The sequence below is a fragment of the Microcebus murinus genome, chromosome 12, assembly GCF_040939455.1.
Source record: "Microcebus murinus isolate Inina chromosome 12, M.murinus_Inina_mat1.0, whole genome shotgun sequence".
Taxonomy (NCBI): domain Eukaryota; kingdom Metazoa; phylum Chordata; class Mammalia; order Primates; family Cheirogaleidae; genus Microcebus; species Microcebus murinus.
Genome location: NC_134115.1, coordinates 51,071,984 through 51,090,080, shown reverse-complemented (window position 1 = coordinate 51,090,080; position 18,097 = coordinate 51,071,984).

Below are 18,097 nucleotides of genomic sequence, written 5' to 3'. Positions count from 1 at the left end.
GATGTATTTTCTTCCGATATATAGGTGAAAGCAATGATTTATTTGCACTAGGTAAGGAAGAAGCAAGGGAAATTAACTCCCTTCCCACTTTCTCTTTAGACAATCAATAATTCCTGTTCTCATCCAAGCTTTAATCATTGCCTGTCTGGATCACTGCAGAGTTCTTGTTGGTCTTCCTATCTATGTCTTTCCTCTACCCTAGAGAGTTCAAAAACTTTGACTAAATTCATCTTCTTCTCCCTGAAACCATATTACTAGTCTTCAAGTGCCTCTCTTGCCTTCAGAGTTAAGTTTGAATTTCTTGATTGTGGTCAACCTAGTGGAAACCAATTTAATTTTGTTCTACCCTAATGCCAGAGTGTTTTTTAGTTCATCCATTTTCTTTAAGTCGTCAAAAGTTCTTTAAGAGATTTTTTCTAGATAGTATGTTGAATGTGAAAAGAGACTTTTCAATCATATTCTCTTGATAAAAGGTGAATGTTAAGTGTGAGTTTAAGGCAGAGACCATTAATATATAGTATATTTTCAGTGTGTATATACTGTTCTTAATAATGCAAGTAACACCCAGCAAAGATCTTATTCCTGTTCTAAGATGCTTTTTCACATTTATCAAACTGGCACAACTCTCATGGTTTTGATGACAGTTTGATGTCTATAACATATTCATCAAAGCTGCATTATTTCGAATTTAAGCATACTTCCCCTGTTTTATGGCTGTTTGGGAATACTTTTGCATAAAATTTATTTGCTGAAAAACAAGGGGAAGAAGTATAGGTGACTAAAAAGATGAATTAGGAAGGACAAAATGATAAAAGGACAGAAGTGATGAGTCACACTGAAGACACAGAGGCTGTCCTCTCAGGTGATGGACAATCAACCAGGATCTTACAGACTATGCTGGCCTTGACCTGTGCTATTTGACCTGCACCCACTGCTGTTTCCCCCAATCTTTATTGATGAAGCTGCCCTTTGTGTATTCCTTATTCAATTCATTTATTCAACAAATCTGTAATGAGAGAATACCATGCTCCTGGCATTGTGCTGAAAACTGAGGATAGAGTGGTGAACAAGACAGGTAAGCCCATGTTTTCTGGTACTTACTTTTTAGGGAAGCTGGGTATGGGGTTGAGACAGAATATAAACATATAAAATAGACAATATACAAAATGATTCAAATTGTGCTAAATGTAAAGAAGAAAATAAACATTAAGGGGTATGATAAGGCATCTTGGAGTGATAGGAAAGAGCTCCCTTAGGTCATGTAGACAGAGGAGACCTCTGTGAATAGAAGAAATTTAAGCAAAAACCTGAGCAATGAACTGTCTGCTATGTAAAGAACTAGAGGCAAAGCTTTTCAGAATATTTTATTTAGTTTCTCCCTATGACACTAAAATTTTCAAAATTTTCCAAGTATGCTTGCTAATTAAGAGTTATGAGGTAGTTGGGGAAGTTTCGAAGTCTTTTTGCTTCAAAATAATAAATAAATAATACATAAATAAATAGTATAATACATATATAATAATATACATAGTAGTATAAATAATAGTATAGTAATACAGTATATGTAATATGTATTATTTATTTATGCTTTATGTCTGCTTATGGTTTAGGTACAAAGAAGCATGTGACTAAAATATGTTTGAAAACTCCTGGTTTGTAGGATATTGTCTATGGCATCATTCCTGGGTATCTTTTTAACCTCATTTCTTGCCACTCAGTCCCCTCAGACCTTCTTTTCCATATACAACTTCATAGAGTTCCCTGAATATAACTGCCTACTTTATACTTCTCAGCTTTGTACATTCTGTTCCAGCTAGTTGGAAGGTCTTCTCATTGACAAATGCCTTTTCAGACATTAAAACTCAGTGAAAACCTTTCCTTTTTTGGATTAGTTTGTTCCAACCTATAACTTTGCAAGAAACATTGTACTAGAGTTCTTGTAAGTTATCTCTTCCTAATTCAGTATTTATTTTATTGTTTAATATTTGTTTCCAAATTTTATTTAGTTTTCTCAGGACAGGAACTATGTATTTTTCTTTTTTCCATCTCTAGTGCCTGTTATAGTGTCTAACACCTAAGAGCTCAAAAATATCATTGAACGAAACAATCCATTATTTAGTGTATAAGTAAATGAAAGTTCTGGTCACTTAAGCATGTTTAAACCTTTTGCTGATTTGATGTTGCCAAACTAACAATACCCGATACCATTGGAATAACTTCATTTAAATTCTGTAATCATAGAAGAAAAGAAATCACAGAGACTGCAGTCAGACTGAACTTAGAAGCAATAGTGAAGATATCGGTAGAAACACAAGAAGTCAAAATTTGAAGGTGTGGATTTGTATTGACAATCCTTAAGAAAGACCTCTATCCCAGTTTCAATGGAACTATTAAGATAAATATATAAAAGGGAGCTAGGATTTGGCTTTTAATTGTATCTTCAGTACTTATCACTGTACCTACTGCATCTGTTAAGCTTGATAAATATTCATTGAATAATAAATTTAACCAAAGAAATGTAAAATTTGTACATTGAAAACTACAAAATATTGCAGAAAGAGATTAAAAACCTAAATAAATGGAAAGACACCCTTGATCATAAATTGAAAAAATGAATATTTTTCAAAGGGCAATATTTCCCAAATTGATATATAGATTCAATGCAATCCCTATCAAAAGTATAAGCAACAAAAGAAAAAATATATACATTTGATTTCATTGAAATTAAGAATATTTGTACATTAATGAACATTATTGAGAAAGCAGAAAGACCATACACAGAATGGGAGAAAATATTTGCAACCCATACATATAATACGGGTTTAGTCTTGAAAATATATAAAGATCTCCTAAAACTCAACAACAAAAAGCAACCCAATTTAGAAAACTGGCAAAAACTTAGACATTTGTCCAAAGAACATATACAGAGCAAATAAGAAAATAATATTCAACATCATTATTCATTAAGGAAATGCAAATCAAATCTCAATAAGATACCAATTCATACCCACTAAGATGGTTGTAATTTTTTAAAAGAGAAAGAAAAATAAATTTGGAGAATGACTTGGTATGTATATATTTCTAGTGAGTATGTTAAATGTTTCAATTGCTCTAAAAAACAGATAAGGTTCTTCAAAAAAGTTAAACATAGAATTTTCATGTGGCCCAGCAATCCTAGGTATATATCCAAGAGAATTAAAAACAAATGTTCAAAAAAAACTTGTACGTGAATGTTCATTGCAGCGTTATTCGTAATAGCAAAAAAAAGTAAAAACAACCCAAATGTCCATAAACTAAAGAATGTATAAACAAAATATATTATAATATATCCATACAATGTGATTTTATTGAGCCTTACAAAGGCTCATTTCATGCTAAAATATGGATGGGCCTTTAAAATATTATGGTAAGTGAAAGAAGCTAGACAAAAGACCACATATTGTATAATTCTATTTACATGAAATATCTAGAACAGGTAAATTCTTAGAGACAAATAGCAGTTTAGTGGTTTCCAAGGGCTAGGGGGAAGGAAGAAATGGGGAGTTAGTGCTTGACAGGTACAGGGTGTCTTTTTGGAGTGATGAAATATTATGGAATTTGCTAGTAGTGATAGTTGTGAATGTATTATACTAGAAGCTACTGTATTGTACACTTTAAAATGGTTACATGGTGAATTTGATATTATATGAGTTTACCTCGACTAAAAATAAGACAATAACATTAAAATATTAATGTAATAAAAAGTTAACACTATTAACTTATTTATATATTCAATTAGAAATTATTTGAGCATCTTGTTCTAGGCTCTGCAGTTAAGTTACAGATAAATATAAGGATGGATAGGTGGATATTAAATGAATGGAGAGAAAGACAGATGCATTGATGAATAAATGACTAAATCTGTTATCTGCTCAATCTCACAGGGTTAATAATGTAATAGATCTTTACTCATGCTCAGTTATATCTGGTTATTTTCCTTACTGTATTTGGCCTCCCCAAATTTATGATCTGACCAATGCAAAGATTCCAATCTGTGGTCTTTAAATGCTTGTATAAGGCATTTTCTAAAGATAATGCATTACTGATCTGCATCTTCTTGACATTCTACATAGTTCACTATTCACTTGATTACTTTTATTTTCTGTCCAATTGAATTCAGTGTATTTTAAATGACATGAGCAATTTTTTAAATTGTATGTTGCCCTATCATTACTATGTAGCACATATATTTATTATTTTCAAACAAAGAAAAATACTTCAACATTTAAGAAAAATGTGTAGTTTAATCCTTAAGGTTATCAATATCTCACTATATTTGGGTTTGGCATGCTAGGTAGTCTTTGTTTTTGTTCTTTTTGTTTTCTTTTTTTACACCCAGTACAACTCTGGAGGTTTGGGCATACTAGGTATTCTTAACTGGAGCTTTGTATGAGATGAGAAAATTTGTGTATCAAACAGAGGGAAAAATAACTTGGGAATTTTTAAAATTTTAATTGTCTTAAAATAATTGTAAAAGTTTTAATTGAATTTAGTTGATCTAGTGTTTTCATTTAGGAAGGGAAAAGAGAGAAGGAATGAAAACTTTCAAGGAAAACATAATGGGGCTGATCTTAACAATGAGATGAGACTGAGTTGCTCACTTTTTGGAGGACCATAAACTCTTTCAGTCAGTAGAGTGTCATTTAGTGCATTGAGGCTGCCAGGGAATAAACACAATTGGAGCACAGGAGTAGTGGCTTCCCTAGAGATTGGTGGGCACTGGGCTGGTATCTAGGACTGTGGGAGCTGAGAGAAGAGAGGCAGGCCAGTCTGGTTTTGGCTCTGTCGAAGAAATTCTTCTGGCTGACTCTGATTGGGCAGATCCTCCTCACTGGCGCAAAAGCCTACTTTGCTTAGACGTAACGTTTGCAAATGAGCACTTGAGGCTGGTCACTATTACGATAGGAAAATAGTATATAAAAGATCTCCATAATTATCAAAGTTTTTTGTTCTTTAAATATAAAAAGTTTTAACACCATTCTTATTCAATTCTCATATGTTTTGTTATGTGTAATATCACTTTTTTCATTTGGTAAGCATATTCTGAGTGCCTACTGTGTAAACGCGCTATACTACAACCATTTTGGGAATATGAAAATAAACATTTCAAGGTCCTTTCACTCAAGGAATTTTAAATGTATTGGATTAATAAACTATTATAACAATATCTATAATACAAAGCAATATAAACTGATAGCTGTTAACCGGTAAGACTCCAGCAATGTTTTCCAAGTAGGGATGAGACTCATCTGACTGTTAGAAAGAGAAGCATTGATAAGAAGCAGAAGTACTTGTACTCTGATGAAGATAAAAGGATGACATTTGCTGAGAAATATCAAGTTGGCATTATAAAGAAAAGAAAAGACATTTTCCCTCTTTTCTCTTTGAAAAATGATTATATCCCAGGGGCTAATATTAAAATAACCCTAAGAACCAAATATTTTTCTGAAGATTAGTCATATATGTAATACTGTTTTTTGAAAAATAGGAGGTGATGGCCTTGGCTTAGACCCCTGAAATGAGTGATGGGAAGTCTAGCCACATGACAGGAGTGAAACTAAATCTATAAATAGAGAATTTAATACCATGTGTTATTTTTTAACCTTTATGAAAATTCTGGGTCATTGTTTTTTGCATACTATTTTCAAACTTTTTTTTATTCCCCAAATAAACCATATTATAAAATCATTTAGCAAAACTGAATGTGTTATGAGAACATTGATATTCTTAGATTAAAGGCACTATATATACAAAGAAAAGAGGAGTTTTCTATCTAACTATAATTAGATGATTGAAAAAATAAGCCATTGCAATATCGAAATGCCATAGCAGTTGTATTTGTGTTTGTTTCTAGAGTGTTGTTTATGCCATTTATTTTTTTCTCTTGCTAAAGATGTCATTATACAAAAAAAAATTGTGAGGTGTGAGTCATTCCTAGGAGAAAATTAACTCACTGTACCATCAGAGGGATTTACTTTGCTGTTATAGCTAGGAGTGTCAATAAAAATTTCATACAAGAGTTGATGTTGAGTTGGATCTAGAAGGATGAATGACAAAAAGGAAAATCCAGGCAGAGTAAAAGTCATGTGTGAAGGGCTAGAGATGTCATAGGGTCTGAAATGATTGAGAAATGGTGAGCTGAAATATGTGGGTGAGTGGCAAAAGATTAGAGCTTGGAAATACAATGTAGATTAATGACCAATATTCAAAGTCTCCCATGCCTTACTAATACACATGGAGCTGATTTTATAGGCAACTGGAACACAATAGACATAGCTAGGAACATAATCATGCATTTGTTTGAGATTCTTAAGTATAGTGCCAGTAAAATAGGTGGATTGAAAGGTCTATTCAGGAAAGAAGTTAGGAGGCTAGTGCTGTAGTTAGTTATGGCTTGGTGATGATGCTTTAAACTAAAGAAGAGTGAATTTATATAAAAGAGAAACTAGAGATATTTACAAATACTTTGAACAGATTAGATTGGGTGACATTTTGAATAGAGGTAAAAGATGGTGACTTTGAGAATGTAATGGAAAGATTACTCAGATCATTGCTATCTTATCAAATTATCTTGTCTAGATATGAAAATGTTAATAAAAGCTAGAGAGACATATGGCTAATGTCTGTTGCCAATAGAATATCAACAAACAACACAGTTGGACCAGATGTAAAATCAACTGGAAATAAATCTAGGAAGCCAGTTGTGACTATTATCATATTTTCCTAGTTCTCTTTTCTTCTTCGTACACATCTGTTATTCTGTACTGTTGTTAAGCAAACAAAAAGAAAAAGATAGAAAGAAAGAAAAGAAAAACAATAATTTCTAGTAGGGTAAAAGCCATTGTACTTTTTGCCTTTTCCAGTAATTTCAGTGATTGAAAGAGGCTTCCTTCCAATAAAGTAAAGCATTTCTCAGTTATTCTCATATATTTTTTAAAGTGATTAACTCATTTTTTAAAGTGATTAACTCATAAAAAAGAAAAGGTAGGTGGGGCAGGGGTGGGAAGGAGAAAACATTTACCTATTTCTCTTTTACCTCACTTTTATTTGACTTTATATAAATATTACTCTCTGCTTTTTGACTATTTTTATATTATTTCAATTTTTTTAAAACTCTGTATTATAGAGAGGGAAGGTAGAGACCCCAAAAGGGGAATACAGACAAAAGAAGTGACTTCCATCATCTAACAACTTAAAAAGACTTGAAAGGAGAACTTAGCTCTGCACACTCCTATACCCTGTGACTTCTAAACAATAGTACCTGAGTTAAAGAGAGAGTGGTGGAGTCCATTTAAATATACTGATGTTTGATATCTTTGAATGATAAGAGAGTTAGAGGATGAGTTTTACTTTTCTTTCTTTCTTAAAGTGTTGATTGGATCATAGAGTCATTTTGATGCTCTCTCAGTGATGAAGATAACAGAAGTATACAGCAGTGTTTCCTAAATCTTTCTACTAAAAATCACTAATGGCTTTGGAGAGTCATGTTATTCACCTTGATTTAATGAGGTGGTAGATGAATTTACCATTTATATGACAAATACTTTTTTTAGTTTACATTTAATTTTTTAAATCTGAGAATTTGAATTCTACCCTATAATCTATTTATACTATTTAAATGTAAAAAAATGTACTGGGTGTTGAATAAAAGTAAATACACTCATCTAAGGAGATAGGTGTATTTGTTCTATAGTTTCACATATTCTCTGGAAAACTCAAGATTGTGGTACATAAACTCCAGTTTGAAAACAAGGATAATGTTCTGCTACATCGCAATGTTTAGCAAACCACTCAGAAGCAGGACATTCGGCTGAATAGATTGCTCCAGGGATCTGGCAAACACTCTCTAGCCACTGCTGTGTTAACCTGCCCAGATTAACTTGCATATATGATTACCTATTTCTGGGATTCAGGCTATGATTTTATCCACTTCAAACCAATTTACAAAGAGACAACACAATTATATCACTCTTTACTGACACACTAGGAAAAAAAAGAAAAGAAAAGAAAGAAAGAAAAAATAGTCCCTCCACAAAAACAGAAGATGGAAAGAAAATAAGAAAAACATAATGACCCTTTAGTGGCTGCCCACTATCTGAAGAAAATTTTATAAATTCACTAGTTCTGTACCATAACACATCCTACCATATTCCCCTTCAAGAACTTGATAAATGGGATCATGTTTAGTGAGCCCACTGAAGAGTTTTTAAACTATCTTGGAACATAACATTATATGGTATATATGGTATATATTTATATATAGAGAGAGACTATATATATAGACTATATATATTTATATATATATATATAGAGAGAGAGAGAATATATATATATGAGAGACTCCTAAGTTAAAACACTCAACATCCAATTCTTTTGATCAAGCTGTCATAACAATGGAATTCAACATTGTTCCAGATTGCATCAGACATAACTCTGGCTGATACTACTGGGGCTTAACATTCAGCCACACAAATATTTCAGCAATATGCTAAATTTCACACTTGTGCTGTCGGTAGCATAAAAGTATCTTGAAAGTAAAGAAATTATAAGTATCATATTTGCTGGTGATTACCTTGCCTTCTTTCTAACCGAAGATGTCTAGACAAGCCAAAACATGATTGAAGTGTGCCTCAAGAGGGATAGCAGGCCACTTTTGTTTTAGAATGCGATAACTCTTTTTCTCTGGCCTTTGAAAAATATATAGGTGGCTCTCTTTTAGAGGTCCCAGTTTGCTGCTAAAGACAATTGACAAGTTTTAGGCTCAGATATCTCAATAGTTGGAAATGATAGCCTATTTCACAAGGGACATCTATTTCTTGTCTTAACATGAGATAAACATCTATTTCTTGTCTTAACATGAGATAAACAGAGAAGGCATAATTTGTGTAGACCAGAGGTCAGCAAACTATGTCCTGTAAACTAAACCTGCCCACTGTCTTTTTAAAAATGGTCTGTGAGTTTAAAATGTTATTTACATTTTGAACAACTAGGAAGAAAGGAAAGAAGAGGAAGAATATTTTGTGATGTGAAAATTATATGAAATTCAATGTCATAAATAAATTTTTATTGGAACAGAGCTATGCCTATTGATTTATATATTGTCTATGCCCACTTTTGTTCTAACAGAATTAAGTAGTTGTAACAGAGACCTATGGCCCACAAAGCCTAAAATATTTACTCTTTAGCTCTTTACAAAAAATGTTCACTAACCCCTGGAGTACATGGGTTGGAGAGAAATGGAAGAGGAATGTGATACCTTGAAGTCATGAGAACTTCAGAGGGGAATTTAAAAAATCTTTTAGTTACAATACTTTCAGAAACAACTTTTTTTTTTTTTTTTTTTTTTTTTTTTTTTTTGAGACAGAGTCTCGCTTTGTTGTCCAGGCTAGAGTGAGTGCCGTGGCGTCAGCCTAGCTCACAGCAACCTCAAACTCCTGGGCTCGAGTGATCCTTCTGCCTCAGCCTCCCGAGTAGCTGGGACTACAGGCATGCGCCACTATGCCCGGCTAATTTTTTTTATATATATATCAGTTGGCCAATTAATTTCTTTCTATTTATAGTAGAGACGGGGTCTCGCTCTTGCTCAGGCTGGTTTTGAACTCCTGACCTTGAGCAATCCTCCCGCCTCGGCCTCCCAAGAGCTAGGATTACAGGCGTGAGCCACAAGAAACAACTTTTTAATGGAACACAACAATGATCTCCTGAAGAAATCTAGTCCTCTCCCAGGTTTTCAAAGGACCTTGTCAGTAAAAGCAATGTGCCATCTCTTCTGATATAGCTAAAAGTTCCACATTTGACAGGTGTTTTCCTTTCCCGCTCCTCATGCCATGAAGTTAGTGCATTATCTGTCTTCTCAGCATCCAAATACAGATGCAAAACAAAAATATAAACCCTATCAAGGGACAGCTTTCTTGAAGAGGTGGGAGTAAAGAGTATATAGGAAACCTCAATTTAGCATCCACAGCTGTTTTTATCAAAAACAATGCCCAAGGCATCAAATTTGACAGTTGTTATGTCTGACATTGCTATTTTCATCTGTGCACATGCAGCAAAAATATGCCACTGATAACACATACAAGGAGCTGTGCCATTACAGATTGTGCTGGAAAATATGTTTAGTTTAATGACCCTTGGTAACATTGTCAGAATTGAATAAACTATAGGCAAGATATTACTGGGACCACAGGATAGTCCATTTACCAATTGTTTTAGTCAATTTAGTAGAAGTATTACTAGTCATACTAATGGAAGCAACCAGTCAACACGGCTGTTTGATACCATATAGACCAAAATGTTTAAATAGATTTTCTACTTTTAACTAATCAACATGTTATCTATTCAACTTTTGCCTCTCAGTACTTCACAGACATTAAAGAGGTGAAAATGGCCTAGAGAGGTGGATATAATCCCATGGAGTAAGTGGAACTCTTGCTAAACCTTGAAGAATGTTTATAGACATATTGACCTAGAGGAAATGGTTCCAGCCTCAGGGAAAATCATGAATACTATCAGGGCTTTAAGGAGCTAGGTATAGTTAGAGGTTAATGAGGCAGTTTAATTGGTGCAAAGCTAGTTTGTCAAGAGAAGTAGAAAAAAAAAAAGTGGATGAAAAGTATGAGGTCAAATGGGATAGAGTCAAGATGGCTGAACTAGATGTATGTGTCTCCTCCACAGAAAGGAACCAAAATAGCAAGTCTATATTCACAGTTTAAATAGATAATACAAAAGAACACTGGGATTCAACAGAGAAGTGATGAAAACACTGAAAGCAAGTGGGAGAGGAAATAAGGCAGCTTGCTCAGTCACGACTCTCTGGGGATTGGGATAAGCTCCTGGATGTGCGCAAAGGATAAGAGAGAAACCCCCAGGGTTCCACATTCCCACCATGAGCATTTATAATCTTAGCTATGGGAGAACCCCTCAACACTATGCTGGCCTTGAGCATAATGTAGGAAGCTGCCTAGAGATTGCACAGAGACATTGATCTAGAAAAGATACTCACATGGAGTCTTACAGGTATCTGAGCCCAGGATAGCTTCAGCTTGGTGCCATTCTGAAAGACTGGCTGCCAGTGTTCTGTGTTCTTCCCAGAAGCTGGACTGATGTGATTATTGCCCTTGCTACTGCTGGATTGAGAAGGGAGAAGGGGGACTGGGAACTTCCATGCACCCCTAGGATAAATCCCACCACTGCTGCTATGAGCTTCTGTGAGACCAAGGTGCTGAAATGCTGCACTTTCCATAGCTACCTGCCCACACACTTTCAGCCAAGAGGAGCACTGCCCTCCCTGGTGCAAGCCTACAGCCAGTGCCAGTCTGCGAGCCTAGCCACCAAGGGTCTGCATTCCACCCAGGGGCAGGCTATGGCTAACACTACTACAACCACCACTAGGCTGAGAAGGGAGAGGGGACAATGGACACTTCCATACATTCCTAGGATACATCCCACCACCACTGCTATGAGCTACTGTGAAACCAAGGTGAGGGAAGACTGCACTTTTCACAGCTACCTGCCCAAGACTCTCTGGCTGAGAGGGGCCCCACCATCCCTGGTGGCAGGCCCACAGTGCAGCTGTCAAAGCCATTACCTGACAGTTCTGTTAGTGGCCTAGGGACTATTCTGCATCTGACTATCAGAGTCAGTGCCTGAACCTACTACAAAGGCATCTGAGAACAAATCTGCCCCAGTCCCTTCCCCCAGTACTCAAGCATTCCATCCAGGAACCTGGAAATTGTCAATCCCAATCCATAACCATTGCCATCTGATCACTCCTGCTAGAGTCTGAGGTTAGGATGACCCATTGTGTTGATATCACCACAGCTAACACCTGCCCATACATGCCACTAGCAGGTAAGGGGACTGGCCTGCCCAACCTGTCACAGCCAGGACCAACACCAGCATGGTCCACTTGGTTTCTATGAGTTGTTCTATCACTGCTACTGCCATCACCCACATCACACTAGCTGCCCAGAGGCCTAAGAACCCACCCAAATACCAGGCCCATCCCTGCCACTACCAGCATTTGTGTAAGCCACCTAGAGGCCCAAGAACCAGACCCCCAGGACCAATAACACCAGTGCCAGTGTAAGCCACTCTGGGAGCCCAAAAAAAGGCACACTAAGCCCACAGCTGCCATATTGGACCTTAAGACAGGCCCAAATTGCAATCTGGTCCCCAGCAAAACTTCACCAAGGTCTCCATTAATAATTGTACTGTAAGCCACTGAGAAAATCACAGATACCACAGGTGCTGTATACTGCCAAGGAAATCATGCAGAAATTACATCATTACAGGTGCACAAAATCAAAGACAAAGCACCCTACCAAACAGACAACATACATACATGTCCAAGAAAAAACTCCTATGAAAGCAATTTCAAAAAATTGGATGAAGTAACTGTTACACAAGATGTGCAGATATCATTGAAAGGACACAGGAAACAGGAAAAAACAAGGAAATATGACACCTCCAAGAAGCACAATAATTCTCCACCAACAAATCCTTATCAAAAAGAAATTCACAGAATTCCACATCACAAATTAAAAATAATAATTTTAAAGAAGATCAGTCAAATACAAAAGAATATTGAAAAACAACACAAAGAAATTAGAAAAACAATCCAGGACGTGAATGAGAAATTTACCAAAGAGATAGGTATATTTTTTTAAAGAATCAAATAGAAATTCTGGAACTGAACAACTTGTTGAAAGAACTACAGAATACATTTAAAACTACAACAATACACTAGATAAGGAAAAAGATAAGGAAGAAGAAGCTCAGAACTTGAAGACAGGTCTTTTGAAATAACCTTGTCAGACAAAAATTTTTTAAAAATTTAAAAAAATAGGCAATGCCTTCATGAATGTATGATACAAGATAAAGCAACTGAATTATGAATTATCAGTATCCCTGAGGGTGAAGAGAAAATGAAAATATTAGAAGATTGATTTAATGAAATAACAGATGAAAACTTCACAAGTCTAGAAAGAGATTTAGAAATTCAGATAGAGAAGGTTCAAAGATCCCAGGCCGATATAATGCAAAAAAATCTTCCCAACAGCACATTATAATTAGACTGTCTAAAGTCAAAGACAAAGAGAAAATTCTATAAACAGCAACAGAAAAGCACCTAGTCATCTATAAAGGAAAACCCATCAGACTAACAGAAAAATTATCAGCAGAAACCTTACAGACCAGAAGAGAATTGGATAATACACTCAAAATGCTGAACAAAAAGCCTTTCAGCCAAAAATACTCTATCCAGCAAAATTCAACTTCATAAATAAAGGAGAAATAAAGTCTCTCCCAGGAATATGCCAAGGAAATTCATTACTACTCCACTGCCCCTACAAGAAATGCTTTAGGAGTCCAAAACCTGGAAGCAAAAGGACACTTACCAGTATAAAAACACTTGAAAGAACAAAACTCATGGATAGAACAATCACACAAAGGAAGAGTAGAAGGGATGCAATTGGTGCCACTACAAAAATATATCAAAGATGACATAAACAAATGGAAAAACATCCCATTCTCATGAATTGAAAGAATCAATATTGTTAAAATTGTTAAAATTAAAATATCACTCAAAGCAATCTAGAGATTTAACGTAATCCCTATTAAAGGTTTTCCTTTTATAAAGGTTTTCCTTTATAGATGACTAGGTGCTTTTCTGTTGCTGTTTATAGAATTTTCTCTTTGTCTTTGACTTTAGACAGTCTAATTATAATGTGCTGTTGGGAAGATTTTTTTGCATTATATCTGCCTGGGATCTTTGAACCTTCTCTATCTGAATTTCTAAATCTCTTTCTAGACTTGTGAAGTTTTCATCTGTTATTTCATTAAATCAATCTTCTAATATTTTCATTTTCTCTTCACCCTCAGGGATACTGATAATTCATAATTCAGTTGCTTTATTTTGTATCATACATTCATGAAGGCATTGCCTATTTTTTTAATTTTTTAAAAATTTTTGTCTGACAAGGTTATTTCAAAAGACCTGTCTTCAAGTTCTGAGCTTCTTTCTTCTTCCTTATCTAGTCTATTTTTGTAGTTTTAAACGTATTCTGTATTTCTTTCAAAACAGAATACAAAATACCAAAGTCATTCTTCACATAATTAGGAAAAAATATTCTAAAATTCATATGGAACAAAAATCGAGCCCAAATAAACAATCCTGAGCAAAAAGAAAAAAACCAAGAGCATCACTTTACCTGACTTAAAATTACATGACTATATTACAAGGCTTTCACAACATTACCTGACTTCACATTACCTAACCATGTTATAAGACTATAGAAACCAAAATAGCATAGCACTGGTATAAAAATACCAGGAAAAGAAATCAATATATCAAAAAAATACTTGCACTTGCATGTTTATTGCGGCATTATTCATAATAGCAAAGATATGGAATCAACTAAGTGTCTACCATTGTATGAATGGATAAAGAAAATGTGGCATATATACACAATGGATTACTATTTAGCCATAAAAGAGAAGGAGACTGTGTCATTTGCAGTAACATGGATGGAACTGGAGGTCATTATCTTATGTGAAATAAGCCAGACACAAAAATACAAATATAACATGTTCTCCCTCATATATGAGAGATAAAATATTTGAAAACATGGAGGTAGAGAGTGGATAGATAGAGTACATGAGTTCTGAGGGATGGGTGAGTGGCAGAGAGGGAGGACAACAAAGAGAAATGGGTTAAAGGATGCAAGCATATGGTTAGAAGGGATAAATTCAATGTTTGATAGAAGAGTAGGATGACTATAAACAAAAATCTATTGTACTTGGAGATGGACACCCTAAATACCCTGACTTGATCACTATGTATTATATACATGTAACAAAATTTCACGTGTACCTCATAAATTTGTACAAATAAAAAAAAAAAAAGTATGAGGTCAAGTAATAGAAGGTCTGGGAAGTCAGCAGAGAAGTTCAAACATGTTTGATATTATAATAGAAAATAATTGTAGACATCTGAGCAAAAGTGATATCTGATAAAGGCAGTGTTTTAAGCCAGCAGGAAGTGAAGAAATAAAGCACAGTGCATTAAAGATGGTGAGGAAGTGCCTAATATTTGGAAGAACTAACATTTTGGAAGCACATGTTATTGTGTTGTCTATCTTGTATTTGTTATCTAAGCATAGAAATCATCAGCAACAGATAATTATGTGACTTTAAAGCCCATGTTTTCTACCTCATCACTTTGCCAAGTTTGACTTTCTAAACATCAGTGATTCCTAGGGCAACTCTGCAAGCTCAGCAAGTTCTCTGTCCCATTTCTCCTGCCCTCCACATCAGTAAACATAGTTGTGACTAAGCTCCTCTCTTCCTACCCACTCAGAGTTCTTCACTTTTGTAATCTGCAATAGAGTGTTAGAGAATGTATTAGTGTGAACCCTGTTTTGAGTTATGATCCAGTTGGCTTTTGAAATAACCCAGAAGAATACCTTGGAACCCTGAGCTAGATTGTTTGTAATTAGGGTCCAGTAAAAGCTCAATTCAATAGATATTTCAGAGACACATATATAAGAAGATTTGCAGAGAGAGAGGACTTAAAAACTAAAGCATAACTGAAAGCATAAAATGAAGCCAAAGATGTATAGAAAGGCTTACTGGAAGTTTGAGTTTTCATTGGCAGAATAACTAGGACATTTAGGAGAGTTTATCAGGAGAACAAAGAATAGTTAATTTGGGCACTCTTGTGACACAGGAGGAAACTGTCCAAATAGATCCCCTCCATAACATAACAGGGTCTGGTGTCAGAGGCCAGGAAGAGGTATGCCATTTTGGGATTTATCTATTTGACAACAAAGTTGGATTCTCAATTACATGATGACTTTAAGATGATTATGATTTTTAGTGGTAGATTATAATGGATAAGATACTGAGGGGCAACAACGTCTAGAGAAAGATATGAAAAAGGAAAAGAAACCAGAGAAGGAGAGAGAAAATGAGTAGTTTAAGAGAGTGCAAGGATAGTGAATATTGATACACTTGATAATGTATAGAAGGATATCACCATAAATATAAATATTTGTTTTCAAAATACAGAATGAAACATACTGTGGCTCAAAGACATTTGTGCCTTCCTTATTGACATTTTCTTTTTAACATTTGGCACATTACTATGGTGATGAGGGCTTCCATTTGTTTAAATGCATGCCGAAAAGAATGTAGTAACAGCTCACACTAATATGTTCCTACCCAATTTAAACAGACTTGAATTTATTTTATAGCTTTTAGTGTGCATAATAACCCAATCAGATAGGTGTTATAGTCAGCATTATACAAATGAGGAAAATGAAATATGAAATGAGATAATAAGAAATGTAAATATAGGAATAAATATTTTCCAGTGCTCAAATGCAATCTTAAAATTAGAGGAGAGAACATAATATATAAAGTTATGACCCAAGCCAGTGATATTTTGGAAACTTACTAGCAAAACTCCAAGAAGTTACTTGCTTTAGTTGTGCTATTGAATCATCCTCCATAAATTTCTATTTGCAAAGTAACTCATATACAAATATCTGATATTTTTCTCTGAAACAGAGTAAGTTGATCTTCCAGTTTCAAACAACTCTACAAAGATATGCTTGTGTGCTTGTTTAGTTATCACAGCTAAATCACTCCTTGGCCAATTTTATGATTTTATAACTGCCCCAAGATAGCTGTATACAGTCTATATCTGAAAATTAAATTGTCATCTTTCTTATCTTTTATTTTTTTGTCCCTCATTGAACAAAAGGCTCATTTTATGGTCAAATCAATTAGCAATCTTTGAGTAGGAAACTGTTATCTCACTAACGTGAACATAAAAGATATGGAAATATTCACTGACTCTATTATAGCTGATTAGAGAACTAAAATTAAATTTGAACTGTAATGAATTTTTTTGTAAGCATGTACTAACAATAGTTTTCATTAGTTTAAGAATATGGATTGAATTTGACCTATTTTAGAAGTGTAATTTTTATTTTATGGAGTTACATTGTTTCTGCTTTTGTTCACTTTCTCAGAGACATTTTTGTGCAACAAAACATTCTTTTTTTTTTTTCATTTATTTGTGTGTGTATGTACATGTGTGTGTTTTTGTAGTTTTTACTCAAGGAATTATCGATAACCTAAAAGAAAGTGAAACTTTCATATATAACATCATCAAATCTTATAATTGAAATGAGTTTTAGAGAGTATGTTATCCAAATTTTTTATTTTATGAATGAGGATATGGAGACATGGAATAACAGGGATGGTATGTTCATTAAACCAATAGCCAAGCTGGGACACAACTGTACCTTCTAATTTCCAGTCAAGCACTCTTTTCACAAAAATATAAGTTCTCACCGTTTTAATTGCCAATCACACCCTATAGAGATATTTGGAAAGGTAGAGTTTTTGATGGCTTTTTTTTTTATTTTCCTGGCTTCTTTGATATGCAAGATATTTTCTCTAATGGGTAGGGTCCATAGTCAACCCAGTAGTGTGTCTCTCCTTTAAGTTTATTTCTGATATAACTCAAATTGTACCCAAATTTATGGTATGATTTGGCTTATGATTTCTGGTCTTGACTATTTTTGAGATATTTTTTAATTTTCCCCATACTTTGTAAATTATTCAAAATAGATAGATTGAATGAGAACACTGTACCTGTTTTAAAAAGCAGTTTGATGAATCCCCAAAGTAATCCAATTCCTGCTCTTCTCTGGTTGCTGTCATGTTAGTTGGAATAAATACTTTTATTTTTCAGATATCCTACTAGTTCTTTTGTTTTCTCCTATATAATAAAAATACTATTACCATTTTATGCATTTATTTACTATTAATGAGAACCAGACACATTTGGGTTGTAATAAAACATCTCTCTCGAATACAATGAAATAGATTTTGTCTTCTGCAGATAACCATATTTTTAAAGTTAACTTTTAATAGTCAAGTGTATCCCCTCTGATAAAATCAAATTAAATAATTTGAACAAAACCACCAGCTGAAATAACTTTTATAAAGCTAGGATCTGCTAATGAAAATATGAAAATATATAATA